Here is a 15264-nt window from a genome sequence, read left to right as displayed (position 1 = left end):
TGTTATAACAGTTGACTCTAAGACTATTTGCATAAGCTTGGTTGTAGGGGAAGCTAAAAGCCAACACCAGTCCCTCAAAGAAAACAGCTTTGAGTGACAAGAGTACATAAGTGTGATGATAATCAGTGTAAATTTTTTTTTACCTGTGAAATGTTTTTGGTTAGTTTTTATTGATCTGATCTCTGGTCTTGTAGATTATTGTGGAGATTGTATGTATATACATTATATATATAGTGTACCTATGAGTGTATAGATAATATACATATATTTTATATAGATAATGTTCATAAATATTCACATATATATATAAAATGTGTGTGTGTATATATATGTATATATATATATATTATATATATATATATATATAATGGCCATGATAGATCGGTAGCCACTACACATTTTTTTCCTCTCCTTGTTTCTTTCTGTGTTCCTTTCTGTGGAAGAGCATAGGCTCGAAACATAAAAGACTTTTTCAATTCATGAGCGTTATACTAATACATCTGGTTGTTTTCTACACCTGTCTTCATCTTTTGTTTTTTTCATGAATTCTCCCTATATATATATGTGTGTGTGTGTATAAAGTCAATGTTTTTTGTTTATTACATCTATCCCCACACTAGAAATGCTACACATAAATATCTACATGTTCACACTTTCATATACACATAGTAACAATCTCTTGTATGAAACGAATTTGGTGATAAAATGAAATTGGCAATCTTCATTCTCGTATCATGTTTTAGATTTGATATTTGAACAAAGCTTACTAATTGCTTGCAACCACAATGTAATCATTAAGATGTATATGAAGTTAGATTTATAGTGAGTGCAAGAGACAGTTGCAGAGACAGAGAGTGAAAGAGAAAGAGATTGAGAGAGAGAGAGTATGATGGTGTCAGAGTAATTAGGAAATAAAGAGTTTAGTTTACTGATTTACTTAAAGCCACATTTTGATGGCTGTTTTCCTTTTCTGTCTTTCATTTGCCTAATTACTCTTCTAATATCAGCTTCTCTCTGTATATTATGTTAATTTCTATATTACTCTTGTCACGCTCATAATGTTCCTCAAATGTATCCCTTATTTGTATTCAAATCCTGTCATCTTTCACTGGTACTATACTAGTTTATACATATATGTGTGTGTGCGAATGTAAATAGATCTCATATATATGTGTGAGTGTATGTAAATAGATCTATCTATCTATATATATATAGATATATATGTGCGTATATCTCCCTCTCATTTATATATATATATATATATAAATAATAGTAGGTAATATAAAATTCCAAACTTACAGGGAAAAATTCAATTTAGCAATACTAAATCAAATTTCACAATATATAATATGTAAATAATTAAGAGAAACGTGCGTAGTCATTTTAATGTTTATTTAATTTAGTGATTTTTAAAAATATTTATTATAATATATTTAAATTTTTTCTATATTATTTAATATAGATAATATCTTTCACTATCAATTGAATTACTTAATGGAGATTATTTCTCTTAATTATATACATACATATATATATATATATATATATATATATATATATATTGTTTAATTTTTCTGTTCAGTTATAATAAAACCAATATTACATTAATCTGAAGGGTTACTCTATACTTTTGTAGAGTACAGATTTTTTATTCATAAACAAGAATATTGTTGACAGTGACTTTGAAGTTTCAGCCAGCTGAGACATCATCTGACAGTGACAACAGCTTCGCTGGCCAAACCTTCGAAGTCACTATCAAAAATAATATACTTGTTTAAGATTAATATATATATATATATATATAATACAAATAAGAAAATGGAGAAACAAATTTAGTTTGTTCATCAACTTTTGGATATTATAATGTTGGATTATTTATTCATTTAACAAAATGCGAACATCAAAAGCATACAAATATATCCTATAATTCAATACATATAAGATATATGATAAGAATACGAATTATAGGATATATTTGTATGCTTTTGATGTTCTCATTTTGTTAAACGAATACATAATCCAACATTATAATATCCGAAAGTTGATGAACAAACTAAATTTGTTTCTCCATTTTCTTATTTGCATTATAAATTTACGGTAAAAATATTTCTTTACCTTCACCCGTTTAATACAATAAATAAGTTAATTGCATTGCATTTAAAAACATTTGTGTATTAAGAATCTGGGTACTATACCAACAGTATATTGGATAAATGCTATCCCATAGTGGGTTACACCCATAACCCCTATCTTACTTTGTACTATATATATACATATGCTCGATGTTGATCAATGATTTTATGTATAAATTTGCCAAACTACAATAAAATGAGATTATATGCTGAGCTTGGTTTGACTTGTTTCTTTACTAAATTCTTGGCTACAAAATTCTTCTGTTTAACCCTTTAACATTTAAACCGGCCATATCCGGCTGCAATGTTCTACTTGTTTTATGTTCAAATTGGCCAGACCCAGCCTCTCACACAGACCCTATAATGTCATTATTATAAATAAACAATTGCATCATCAAAATCTTGAAGCTACATGAAAATGCATGTTTAATTCAAAACAATATAAGTTAATAATTGACAGAATAATCTGAATGCTAAAGGGTTAAGTTTCCTCTTTGCAAATCCTTTTTACTGATGCTGAAAACTTTAAAGAACCAGAAGAAGCAGCTCTAAGCATTTCGTCCAACATGCCAATGATTCTGCCTGCTGGCTGCCCTTAATTCTTTCTAACTTTGACACAACACTAGTAATTTTGAGGAGAAAGTGCAGGTCAATTTCATTGACCCTAGTGCTTACCTGAACCCGGAACCATGTGATTGGGAAGCAAGCTTCTTATCACACAGTCACTCCTATATCTGAAATTTTTTTAAACATTGAATGGCTATCAGGGTCAATAAGTAAAAAATGGTTGGGTATAGGACGAGTATTACAGTCTAACCAATGGGTGCACAATCACTGAACAGTTCATTAGCATAGGGTGCTGACAACAACTGTTCATGCGGATAAAATCAGTAATTTCTCTCAAAGGATTTATGTTGGTAGTCAGAATGGTTGCTCATGGTCATCTCAAAAGCCAAAGGGTCAAAGCTGGTTTGCTTCAGAGTTGACTTCAGTTGACCTTTGTAGCATTAAAGAGGGGCTTCTCTTTGTCTTTTCCTGGTTGCCAGTTCACTGAAGAGGATTTGACCGGCAAGTCATTCATAGTTCATCCTCATGACGTGGCCAGCTCATCAAAGACATTTGATGATTAGTGATTTGAGGCTCTGGCTATTTGCTCTTTCCACCACAGAGTAATTGGAGACAGTCAAACTACATGATGTTCAAGAGAGAGTGAAATTTCACTTGATGTAAACATCCAAGTTTTTTGATGTTACAATGACACAAAGTCCAAGTTTCACAACCATATAGGAGCATGGACATGACAGCAGTGTGGTAGACCATAATCCTATCTTCAAAGCAATACAATCTAGGATAAATAATGCATAAAAAACCCCACATGGTCTTAGCTTGAACGTTTGTCATCATAAACTTGCAGGTATCTTTTCGGTTTGAACGGCAATTTTTAAAAATAATTTCCGCGTAAATAAACACTTTTAAACTTCATATACTGGTAGAATGTGTTTATAAAATATCTTTTTCTCTTGGCTTTATTGAGAAAATTCTATAGTTTGTAAGATATAGTTGTTGTTTTTTCTGCAATTTCAACCAATCAATGACGTCTATTGAGGTGAAAACATTCTGTGCTGTATGAATATGTCCCTCGTTTAAGAAACAGATTGGGTTTATTTACATTTCTGAAGAAAAAATGATTATGGGTGACAATTTCATATGACACCGCTAGAAAAAACTGCCATTCAAACCGAAAAGATCCACTTGCAGGATTAAAGCTGACCTGGTTAAACAACAACAATAACTTAATATTTTTACAGTCAAAATTGAGTACTAGCTAACAAGAACACTCCCTGATAACTCAGAATTTAGTCAGAAGTTAAAAATAGGAGCCCATTCACATAGGATGACTATTGAATTTCAGAATATTATTTGCAAGGTTGTCTGGGTTTATGTTTATGGAAGAGGTATTTATATTAGTTCAGTGCTCATACAAATGTTTGCTGTACAAATCAAGGTCAAAGGTCAGCTTTACTTTTACATACAGTTAGTTGTTCTTTGGATCTAAGTTTAAGGTGCATAGCAAAGCAGCTGTGAGGTGCCTGAAATCTGCCACCATACTCCCCATCCTTCCTCTTCCTCATAGGTATCCTTCTCTCTCTGTATGTGTGTATATATACATTATATATACATAAAGTGGAAGGGAAGAGGAGTCAGACAAATATGTATGTGTGTATATATATATATATATACGTGGAGTAGATGAAACAAAGGCGACTGAAGAAGGGGAATTTTCCTTGTTTTGTATGTCCTGTACTCTATTTTTACGTTGTTTAAGAAAAATGTCCATTTCCTTGGTTTTGTGTTTATGTTTTCGTTTCTCATTGTGTTCGACGTTTTTTTTGGTGTCCTGTATCCATATATGCATGCAGAGGTAGGTACGTACATATATGTATGTATATATGCATATGTTTTATTTATTTATTAATTTATTTATATATATATATATATATATATATATATATAAAGATTATAATTTAGGGCATCTAAGCGATACCACCATGCTTGAAATAGCAGCCAAATCTTGACTCTAAAACCACGTTAAAAGTTCATACAGCACCAGGAGATAGGACAAAATAAACTAGCAAAAAAATTACTGGATTGATAAGTTTGATATTTAAATATCGATCTTATCCTTATTTATATAATATATATATATTTCTGTCTAGCCCCCTCCTCTCTTCTACTTATCTCTCTCTGATATTTATATCATATATATAGATATACATATGTAGAGGTGTGTGTATGTATATATATATTATACACACACACACACAGGCTTCTTTCAGTTTGTGTCCACTCAAAGCTTTGGTTAGACTAGGCTATAGTAGAAAACATTTTTCCAAGGTACCCCATAGTGGGACTGAGCCCAAGATTATGTCAGGAACAAAATTTGTTAAAACATGACCAGCCATGCCTATGCCACACTCTCTCTTTCTCACTATCTATGTATATGTACGTGTGTGTGTGTTGGATGGATAGATAAATACTTAGACAAACAGATAGATACTTAGACAGACAGATAGATAGATAGGGAGGTAGATAGATAGATAGACAAATAAACTATCTGGGGAATTTTCTTGTTACTTGTGGGAGATAACATTCCATTGTGAAGTATAATTTATTGATATAATTTGATAAAATAAAGAACCAAACAATTTTTGGGTTAATGTAATTGACTCTACCCGTCTTCCTAACTTTGTAGCTTATCAATATTTAATGATTCAATATCTTTATTTGCATAAATAACTACAAAGGGCTTATTTATAAATTTCTTATTAGTAGGCACAATATATAAAATGACTGAAACAAATTATTTCAATTGGTACCTATACCTACCAAGCATGAAAAAACACTGGAAGAATATTAAATTCAAATGTTCTTCTGTGAAGCAGAAAGGGTTCTGGACAAAAAATTAAACATTTATAAGCCTTATTTGTGTTAATATTGATGTACCATTATAAAGCATTCTGGATATAAAAAATGTCAAAGTGTTTCCGATACATATTGCACACACAAAGTTGTTGTGTCTACTTTGTCAGAATTAAATGATTTGTGAATAATAAGGATAAAAAGCACCATCTGATCGTGGCCGTTTGCCAGCCTCGTCTGGCACGTAAAAAGCACCCACTACACTCATGGAGTGGTTGGCATTAGGAAGGGCATCCAGCCGTAGAAACATTGTCAGATCAGACTGGGCCTGGTGCAGCCTTCTGGCTTCCCAGACCCCAGTTGAACTGTCCAACCCATGCCAGCATGGAAAACGGACGCTAAACGAAGATGAATGAATGATGAAGGAGCAAGTGTGGCTGTGTGGTAAGAAGTTTAAGAATAATGTTTTAGAGAAGCAAAAAATAGGTGGGCGTCTTTTGTCTTCTCCCATCAATATCATCCTTTTTCATCATTGTTTAACGTCCGCTTTCCATGCTAGCATGGGTTGGATGATTTTGACTGAGGGCTGGCGAACCAGATGGCTGCACCAGGCCCCAACCTTGATCTGGCAGAGTTTCTACAGCTGGATGCCCTTCCTAACGCCAACCACTCTGAGAGTGTTTTTGTCCAGCTTTTGTCATCAATGTTTTTGTCCAGTCCGCAAGCTGCTCCCGCTGTGTTATGCCTTTATGGCAAAATTTTGAAATAAAGAAGTTTAATCCCCAACCACAGGGTTCTGAGTTCAGTCCTATGGCATGACACCTTGGGCAAGTGTTTTCTACTATAGCCTTGGACTGACCGTGGATTTGGTTGATGGAAACTGAAAGAAATCCATTGTGTGTGTGTATTGGTTTCCCATCACCACTGGGCAACTGGTGATGATGTATTTATGTCCCTGTAACTTAGTGGTTTGACAAAAGAGACTGGTAAAATAAGTATCAGGCTTTAGAAAAATAAAAACCAGTACTGGCATCAATTTGTCTGACTAAAATTCTTCAAGGCAGTGCCCCAGTATGGCCACAGTCTAATGACTGAAACAAGTAAAAGATAATAGATGGAAATGTCAAAAGGCTTCCAATTCATATTATGCGTACAAAGTTGCTGCATCTACTTAATTAGAATTAAATGACTTGTGAATAATAAAGGGATGCATATTTAAAAAAAACTGAACCAACATGACATGAATAGGCTTACATAATTAATGAAAGTAAAGGGCAGAATATGCAATATATATATATATATATATATAAGCACCACTGATGCCATATTTCTGGTGAGACAGCTGCAGGAGAAATACCTAGCGAAAGATAAAACTCTGTACCTGGCTTTCGTTGACTTGGAGAAAGCCTTTGACAGGGTCCCCCGTTCCCTTATCTGGTGGTCAATGAGGAAACTAGGTATAGATGAATGGTTAGTGAGAGCTGTGCGTGCCATGTACAGGACGCTGTTAGTAAGGTGAGGGTTGGCAACGAGTACAGCAAAGAATTCCAGGTGGAGGTTGGGGTCCACCAAGGCTCAGTCCTCAGCCCCCTCCTATTTATCATAGTCCTCCAGGCAATAACGGAGGAATTCAAGACAGGATGCCCCTGGGAGCTCCTCTATGCTGATGACCTTGCTCTAATTGCTGAATCACTATCGGAACTCGAGGAGAGGTTTCAGGTGTGGAAGCAGGATTAGAATCGAAGGGCCTTAGAGTCAATCTAGCTAAAACCAAAGTCCTAATAAGTAGGAAGGTAGACAAATTTCAAACGCCATCAGGTAGATGGCCCTGCTCGATCTGTAGAAAAGGCGTAGGTAGGAACTCTCTAAGATGCACCAAGTGTAAGCTATGGACACATAAGAGGTGCAGCAATGTCAAAGGAAGGCTAACTAGGAAAATAGTTTTTGGATGTGGCAGATGCTCTGGTGCAATAAACACTGAAAATGTGCAGAGACCATCTTCCGTCACATTCCAGGGAGAAAAACTTGAAATAGTTGATAGTTTCCGTTACCCAGGTGACCAAGTCAGTAGCGGGGGTCGGTGTGCCGAAAGTGTAACTGCTAGAGTAAGAATAGCCTGGGCAAAGTTCAGAGAGCTCTTACCTCTGCTGGTGACAAAAGGCCTCTCGCTCAGAGTAAAAGGCAGACTGTATGATGCATGTGTGCGAACAGCCATGCTACATGGCAGTGAAACATGGGCCGTGACTGCTGAGGATTTGCGTAAGCTTGCAAGAAATGAAGCCAGTATGCTCCGTTGGATGTGTAATGTCAGTGTTCATACCAGACAGAGTGTAAGTGCCTTGAGAGAAAAGTTGGACCTAAGAAGCATCAGATGTGGTGTGCAAGAGAGGCGTCTACGCTGGTATGGACACGTAGTAAGAATGGATGAAGATAGTTGTGTGAAAAAGTGCCACACTCTGGCGGTTGAGGGAACCTGTGGAAGAGGCACACCCAGGAAAACCTGGGACGAGGTGGTGAAGAACGACCTTCGCTCTTTAGGTCTCACTGAGGAAATGACCAGAGACCGAGACCTTTGGAAGTATGCTGTGCGTGAGAAGACCCGGCTGGACAAGTGAGGCCATAACCCATGGCCCCTACCTGGAACGTAGTCAGTGCACCTATGCATACCTTCCTTCTTGGGACACATAACTCTACTTGTGAAGACCTGTTGAGGCAAGTGAAAATGGACAAAATCAAAAGCAAACTCGATGAACATTAATGGAATTTGTAGTTTTGTGGTACCAGTGCCGGTGGCACATACGAAAACTATCCGAACATGGCCGTAGCCAGTGCTGCATTGACTGGCCTCCGTGCCGGTGGCACGTAAAAAACACCATCCGAGCGTGGCCGTTCGCCAGCCTCGTCTGGCACCTGTGTCGGTGGCACATAAAATCACCCACTACACTCTCGGAGTGGTTGGCGTTAGGAAGGGCATCCAGCTGTAGAAACACTGCCAGATCTGACTGGCCTGGTGCAGCCTTCGGGCTTCCCAGACCACAGTTGAACCGTCCAACCCATGCTAGCATGGAAAGCGGACATTAAACGACGATGATGATGATGATGATGATATATATATACTTAATAATTAGGGTTCAGCAAAGATTTGCTTTACCACATACCGAAGTTTAGAAATAGCAGCCAAAAAACATTAGCTATTTCTTCTACTTTAAAAAGGGACTCCCAGAAAAACCAAAATACTTGAAAACAAGTAGATTGTTTCCAAGTATTTTGGTTTTTCTGGGAGTCCCTTTTTAAAGTAGAAGAAATAGCTAACGTTTTTTGGCTGCTATTTCTAAACTTTGGTATGTGGTAAAGCAAATCTTTGCTGAACCCTAATTATTAAGTATTAGTTAAGTTTACCATGAAATGGTCCTTTTTTCATGCCGAATTCTACTTGGTGAAATTATTGATTACTTCTTAATTAATTAATCTTACCCTTTGTTATTATTGGTGAAGATGTGTACGTTTTCATAGTGACGTATCAGGTGGGTCTGCGAGCAGAATTATAATACAGTAATTTCCCTTTATATAACGGTATTTTTTCATAGCGTTTTTCAGATGGCCAGATAACCGAAGAGATGGTGTTGTGGATTTCCACTTCGGCATCTGAAACTCAGAGTTTTATCTTGACTATTGAGTAAATGTAACATATTATTTTATAGATAAATTTCCTCTATTTACATAATATTGAGGTCTCTTTCTTTCTTTTGTTATCTTACAGTTTTTACCAATATATATATATATATATATATATATATATATATATATATATATATATATATACAAAGTCAAATGCGATACAATAAAATTAATTATATATATATATATATATATATTTGTATATTTACAAAGTAAAATAGGAGTTATGGGTGTAACCCACTATGGGATATCATTTATCCAATATACTGTTGGTAAAGTACCCAAATTCTTAATACATAAATGTTTTTGATTGCAATGCAATTAATTCATTTATTGTATTAAACAGGTAATATTTTTAAAGTTAATTATAACCTCTGACGAGGCCTATGGTTCTTTTCACAAAGAAGTATTATATTTTTTAAATGCCTACAAACTTAGTATGTTGACTTCTATAGGCAATGAAAATTAGATTCACTTTTGACCATAGGCTGAAACAGCTGTAAGAAGTAGTTTTTAGGATTTCATTAATTTATAATATGACTTTTAAAATCTGTGTTTGTATTATTATCTTACCTATTGATTTATATAATATTTTTGTATGCTTTTGATGTTCTCATTTGTAAAATGAATAAATAATCCAACATTGTAATATCCATAAGTTGATGAACAAACCAAATTTGTTTCTCCATTTTCTTATTTGTATTATATATATATATATATATTTAAATATTAATGAAAAAGGTAGAAATTAAAATGCTATGTTGTTGCTTAGTTATGATAAGCAACAAGAAAGTTTTGTTGAAGCTATGATGCAATTATCCTTATCATCATCATCATCATTTAATGTCTGTTTTCCATGCTGGCATGGCTTGGATGGTTTGACTGGAGCTGGTGAAGCCAGAGCTGCACCAAGCTCTTCTGTCTGTTCTGGCATGGTTTCTATGGTTGGATGCCTTTCCTAACACCAACCATTCTACAGAGTGTACTAGGTACTTTTTATGTGACACCATATATATATATATATATACACACACACATATATATATATATATTGGCCTGCTCACTTAGCCAGCGAGGTGACGTCATTTGAAGGCTAAAACAATGCGAAGCACATTGTGACCAGCGATGTGTAGCAACATCATGGCCTGGTCAGTCATGAGATCATGTGATATATATATATATATATATATATATATATATATTATATATATATATATATATATATATATATATGTATGTATGTATGTATGTATAAATCAAAATGAGGGTGAAAAAATTGGATATTAATTAATAACATCAATTTAAACACCAGTGGCCTAGCGTATAAAAGACTGAGATTCAGTAAATATTATTAATACACAAATATGAGAGAGAATCCACTATGTGGACGCTCTTATGCTAAAGATAGATCCGCAAGGGTCTCAAGCACTAAAAACAATTCTTAGTGGCAGAGACCCTTGCAAATCTATCTTTAGCGTAAGAGCGTCCACATAGTGGATTCTCTCTCATATTTGTGTATATATATATATATATATATATATATATATATAGGTTCAGCAAAATTTAGATTCAGATGAATATGGTACTTAAGTTAAAGGCACCAGAATTTGGTATGGTATTATCCATATAAATCAAATGGGTTGATTATAATCAAAAGAAGCAACAAGGATATCCAAGGTAGTGTAGTACAATCGTTTCATGCCACTTCATTTTATTAAACACTGTAAGTATTACATTAGTTTTAAAATGTTGAGCAATCTTCAGTAACATATAGAATTTTATAATTAGACGGACAATGCACATTTTTATACTTATTTCATTTACCAACATTACAAAGAGGGTAGATATATAGACAGAGAGGTTAATTTCATCATTAAGGACATGGTGGTAGTATTTTGATATATACATATATATATATTTCAGGGATGGCCTGAATTGGAGGCCCTCGTATATCAAGAGGATCATATTGTCACTTATTTGCATATTTATAAATAGCTTTATCTCATTTTCTCTCTTATTTGATTTCTATGTAACCTGTCATTGTAATGTCTTTTTCTCTCAATGTTCTGCACAAAATGAAAGAAATCAATAGTAGATTGAAAGAATTGTCTGAGCATTGAAGAAACATCTTAGAGGAGCCGAGAAAAACAAATACCAGTCAAAACTGAGGTGGTGGTGGTGGAGGGCAATAAAATTGATTGATCCTCTCCCCAGCCGAAATTGCACATCTCGTGTCTAAATTAGATCCAATTATTTAGGGTGGTGAGTTGGAATAAAATTCTAAGCAGTTTTTCTTCTGGTCCTTTACATAAAGAAGTTTAAATCCCACAGAGGTCAACTTTGCCTTCTGCCCATCCAGGGTTGAAACAATAAAGTCAAAGTACTTTATTGCATCATTGCTATTTTGATACCTTCAAAATTGCCAGCCTCTTGCTTAAATTAGAAACTATTACTCTTTTACTTGTTTCAGTCATTTGACTGTGGCCATGCTGGAGCACTGCCTTTTAGTCAAGCAAATCGAACCCAGGATTTATTCTTTGTAAGCCTAGTACTTATTCTATCAGTCTCTTTTGCCGAACCGCTAAGTTACGGGGAGGTAAACACACCAGCATCGGTTGTCAAGTGATGTTGGTGGGGGACAAACATATATATTTATATATATACATATATACAACGGGCTTCTTTCAGTTTCTGTCTACCAAATCCACTCACAAGGCTTTGGTCAGCCCGAGGCTAAAGTAGAAGACACTTGCCCAAGGTACCACACAGTGGGACTGAACCCGGAATCATGTCGTTTGTAAGCAAGCTACTTACCACACAGCCACTCCTATGCCTAATATTATTTATATTTATATTATTTTTAAGGGTGTTGCAAAAAATGCCTTGCGAAATTTTTTTCAACTCTAAGTTTTTTGTTAAAATTCTGCAGAGGTCAACTTAGCCTTTCATCCTCTTGGAGTCAATAAAATAAAGAACCAGTCAAGCAATGGACATATCTCCTGGCCTAGAATTGCCAGCCATGTGCCAAACTTTGGAACCATTATCAGTGATAAGGTGGCAAGCTAGCAGAACTGTTAGCACACTGTACAACATGTTTAGTGGCATTTTGTCTGTCTTTACATTCTGAGTTCAAATGCGGCCAATGTCAATTTTGCCTTTCATCCTTTCATTGCTGATGAAATAACTACCAGTCAGATACTGGGATCAATGTAATCATCTAACCTCTCCCCCAATCAGGTTTTGTCCCTATAGAAGAAAGGGTTATTATTAATCATACTTTTAACAGTTTTATGTAAATCTTTACAACATCACCAACTCCACTTTCTTGTTCCTGAAGTGGGTGCAGCTTTGTCTTTTACGAATGTAGATTTATGTTTGCCTATTAAACCAGTTTTATACTTTGTTGAGTGATTCATTTTGCTGCTCTTTTGGTGTCATTGTCACTATTGATGGTACGTAAGTTGATAGAATCACTAGCATGCAGAACAAAATGCTTAGTGGCATCTTTTCTGGCTTTTTGTTCTGAGTTCAAATGCTGCCAAAGCCGACTCCGCTTATCTTTTTTTCAGGGTTGATAAAATAAAGTACCAGCAAAGTACTAAGCTCAATATAGTCAACTAGTACCCTTATTTCTTTACTACCCACAAGGGGATAAACATAGAGGGGACAAACAAGGACAGACAAAGGGATTAAGTCGATTACATCGACCCCAGTGCGTAACTGGTACTTAATTTATCAACCCTGAAAGGATGAAAGGCAGAGTCAACCTTGGCGGAATTTGAACTCAGAACATAATGGCAGACGAAATACCACTAAGCATTTCGCCCAGTGTGCTAACGTTTCTGCCAGCTCGCCATCTTCAACTAGCACCCTTCCCACTAAATTTCAGACCTTGTGCATATAATAGAAAGAATTGTTAGTATTTTGTTAGATGGTGTTTGTTTTTAGTATATGTCATGTAATTAGAATTATGTACTTTAGTTGTGTCAGACTGAATGTGAAGTGTATGTAGCATGTGACGGAAGACTTGTTTTATGTGTGTGGACATCATTTATTGCTATTGGGTTGTCCGGAAAGTTCGTGCTGATTTATAGTAGCTTACTTTTCGACTTATTTTAGAACATGGTTGAGTCCATAAAATAGGATTTGACTACATCTCCATTTAGAGCACAGTTTAAGCTATCGTTTCGTGGAAGAAGGTTTATGTTCCTATAACCTGTGTTAATTTTGTAACCTTTTAAAATGGAAGATAAGAAAGTTCATTTTCGGCACTTGATGCATTGGGAACTAGACAAAAATTGCTGCAGCTCGGCTGGGATGTGTTACCCCACCCTTTATATTCACCAGATATTGCTCCTTCGGATTTCCACTTATTCAGGTCTCTGCAGAATAGTCTTAAAGGTAAAAATTTCAATACCTTGATGAATTATTTGCCATGAAACCACCTCAATTCTGGGAAGAGGGTATTTTCAAGTTAAAGGAAAGATAGAAATGCATTCTGCAACCAAATGGTTCACATTTGGTTGATTAAAAATGTAATGGTAAATATTTATTGACCTTTTTCTTTCCTTTAAAAATCGGCACAAACTTTCCGGACAACCCAATACATTAATACAGAAAATGTGCATGCAATGCAAAAAAGGAATATTTGGAAGAAATGACATATATGACAAGTGCAGAAAGTCTTTGTCAGAAATTCAAACATTCAGGCTGATTAATACATACCAATACATATTCTTGTTGCCATGGTGTGTTTTCTTCTGTTGTGCCAAGCTGAATAGGTAGCTGTGAAAATATCTATGTGTAGAGAGTGAACATCACCACTAAGCAGTTTTCTTGCTCAAATGAGCTGTATTTGTAAGCTGTGTTCACGAATGTTCTAGTCATGCCACCAGACTATCATGTGAACAGCAGCTGTTGATTGGACCAAAACTGGGTTTGTGTACAGGATCAACTTATGATTTCTATGTGGCAGAAAACGTGGGGTTGAATTCAACTGTTACAAGTATGTACTTTGTAGATCATGTTATTTTATTGAGGGCATTCTTGTATATGGTTATGTGTTGTTTGCAGAGAGGACACTTTTTGTGTTTTGCTGAATAGAATGAAAGCCTATTTTTGTAGGGTGTGGACTGTACCTAACACGTTTATATATTGATCTGTTGTTCTTGTGGCAAAATAACAAAAATAGCTGTTATCATTGTTCTAATTCTCAAATGAAATAATTTATCTGATTTCATTAATAATTCCTAAATATTAATTACGTTGATGACGTCCATAAAGCGTCTTTAACAAATGTCGCCAACTTTTTTTCGTTTTGCCCTACTGACAGGTTTCATGACAAGACAATTTTTCCATGGACCACTGGATTGCACGCATAACAAAACACAACAACGTGCATAATATACAATTTAATCATCACACACACACACATTTATATTCATACATATGTGTGTGTGTGTAAGGCGAGTTGGCACAATCGTTAGCGGAATTTCGTCTGAGGTCAAATTCAGCCGAGGTCTATTTTGCCTTTCATCCTTTCGCAGTTGATAAATTAAGTACCAGTCGCGTACTGTAGTCGATGCAATCCACTAACCCCTCCCCCAAAATTGCTGGCCTTGTGCCAAAATTTTAACTGAATTAATATCATTATTATTATTATTATATAATGCAAAAAACATCCTGCTGATGGCGATAGCTAATGAAATAAAAGTAAAACTGAAAAATTTATTCTTTCTGTGTGGCATGGTGGTTGGGAGCCACCAGATATATAAAATCCAGCTTAGCTATTCTGTTAATCAATCTATGAATGAATTTGAAGTATTTGCAGTCACGCAAATATATTTATATAAAGCTGGAAGAAAATGAGAACAATTCGAAACAGATATTAGTTAAAAACAGAAACTAAAAAAAAAAGCAAAACCTTTTTTTTTTTAATAAAAAAAAAAAACCCATTAATTTTTAAAGCGCCCTTATTTAACGTTAATATTATATTAATATTATAAAGAATCTTGACTGAAGAGGATTGCTTTCA

At 35.0% G+C, this 15264-nt stretch overlaps 1 long non-coding RNA gene across 1 annotated transcript; it reads right to left on the bottom strand.

The window, feature by feature from the left end:
* Positions 1 to 884: 884 nt before the first annotated feature.
* LOC118766585 lies at positions 885 to 14692 on the bottom strand. The gene is made up of 3 exons (XR_005002529.1): positions 14677 to 14692; positions 12223 to 12226; positions 885 to 1201 (listed from the first exon to the last, which is right to left on the bottom strand). It is a non-coding gene; the product is annotated as an uncharacterized LOC118766585 (long non-coding RNA).
* Between the last annotated feature and the right edge of the window lie 572 nt (positions 14693 to 15264).

Source organism: Octopus sinensis, linkage group LG16 (assembly GCF_006345805.1).
Source record: "Octopus sinensis linkage group LG16, ASM634580v1, whole genome shotgun sequence".
NCBI classification, from domain to species: domain Eukaryota; kingdom Metazoa; phylum Mollusca; class Cephalopoda; order Octopoda; family Octopodidae; genus Octopus; species Octopus sinensis.
This window is presented reverse-complemented; position numbering and strand designations above follow the sequence as displayed.